The sequence below is a fragment of the Sinocyclocheilus grahami genome, unplaced genomic scaffold (genome assembly GCF_001515645.1).
Source record: "Sinocyclocheilus grahami isolate Dianchi unplaced genomic scaffold, SAMN03320097.WGS_v1.1 scaffold852.1, whole genome shotgun sequence".
Lineage (NCBI taxonomy): Eukaryota > Metazoa > Chordata > Actinopteri > Cypriniformes > Cyprinidae > Sinocyclocheilus > Sinocyclocheilus grahami.
Window position 1 is genome coordinate 21,447 of NW_015506031.1, and position 1,996 is coordinate 23,442.

Below are 1,996 nucleotides of genomic sequence, written 5' to 3' on the forward strand. Positions count from 1 at the left end.
ACAACAGGTTAGTATACATAAAACGGGTTTTATTGGGCACAGAGTGTTCAGGGGTCGTTCCAGAGGATGGGATGGTGAGTCGTTTGTAGAATCCTTCAAAGGATATGATGCGTGGGGTAATCCGAGTCCTTTGGTTTTAAAGGCACTGGGATGCAGGCAGTAGGAGCACACACACCTCAGCGAACCAGGAACTAGGAGGAACAGGAGACGAGGGAACACAGGAGGTAAGTAAGGCAGAAAGTATTCACATGGCAGTAGTAATGCACAATGTGAAATGAAACAATGGAGAAATTAGGAAACATTGATACTGTACTATATACTGTAATTTATATACTACACTAAGCTATACTCTATACAATAACATACTATGCTAATACATTACTTTAAGATGCACTGTTGATTACTATTCTACTATATTACTATAAGTTACATTGTGATAATATGCTAAGCTACACAATACTTTACAATACTATACTGTGTTAAAGGCATACCTCACCCAAAAAATTTACATTTTGACATATTTTACTCATGTTATTGATTGTAAACAGGTGAGGGTAGCCAATGAATTCCATAATATTTATTTATTTCTCCATACTATATAAGTCAGTGGTCATTGTGAACTGTTTAGTTACCCACATTCTTCAGAATATCTTCTTTTGTGCTCAACAGAAGCTATACTTTTATGCTTTGCTATACTCTTTGAAGCTATAGTGTACTATACTATGCTAAGATATAAAATAATAGGCTAATCTACACAATGCCTTACCGTTTCTTCAAAAGTTTGACTTTTCAATCTAGTATCCCCCAGAACTGCCTTTATTTGGACATGCACATTTATAAATAAATGGACAGTTACACTGGATATTCCAGATTTTTTGTCATTTTTCCAGAATACTGAATATTGGCTAAATCTGGTTATTTAAGTGAATGTATTTATGTGATGTTTGCATAATATTAGTAATATAACCCAATTCCGATTACTCTATGGGAATATTCCCCTGCATGTAAACACAGTCTATGCCAGGAGCTCTTTTTAGTGCATGCACTCTATTGTGAGTTTTTAGTTCTTTCTTTTTATCTTGCTCTTGTAATGTGAATAAGACAACAAACACTGGCCCCGCAATCTGGTCGCTTGTTTTAATGAACAATATCTCATGAATTATTCCACCGGACTACTCCCCTAATCCTCATTCACATCTCTGTTCCAGACTGTTTTCACGAGGGCACTTAACTTTTCTTCATGTTCCTTCACTTCTCATCCCTAAGAGCATCCTTTTCTGTGGGAATGTTTCTAAATTAGGGAAACACAATAGACCAGAGACCTCCAAAATACAATAGTGTTCTCAATGTTTTTAAAACTCAGAAAATACTGGAAAGCTCACGCCATGGGTCAAACCAATATTGCTGTCAGTCTAGTCAAGATGCTCAAATTATTTGTTTTGATATAGCACCACAGATCAATCAACCTACAAATGGCTTACTTATCATTGTCTGGAATAAGAAACACTTCTGTTTTAAATTCACCTTTAAAGGAATAGTTCACCCAGAAATTAAAATTTGCTGAAAGTTCGCTTGCCCTCAGGCCATCTAAGATGTAGACGGAACAGATTTGGAAGAATTTAACATGGCATCACTTGCTCACCAATGGATCCTCTGCAGTGAATGGGTGCTGTCAGAATGAGAGTCCAAACAGCTGATAAAAACTCCAGTCCCAATTTAAATTAAAATCTGCATGTTTGTAATAAACACATTCATCAAGATGAATTTTAACTTTAAACTTTGGTTCATAATCTATAACAACGCTTCTTCCAGTGGAAAACATTGCATCATAATCCATCAACGTATTTGTTTAGAATTGTTTTGGACTGTTTGCACTGTTTGCACTTGTAAACAGTGCTTGATCTATGCATATTTCTCTCCTGATTCAGGCAAGATGACTTTTTACTGGAGAAAGTCCAGTAAACATCCTGAGTAAATTTTCAGCAAATTTAAATTT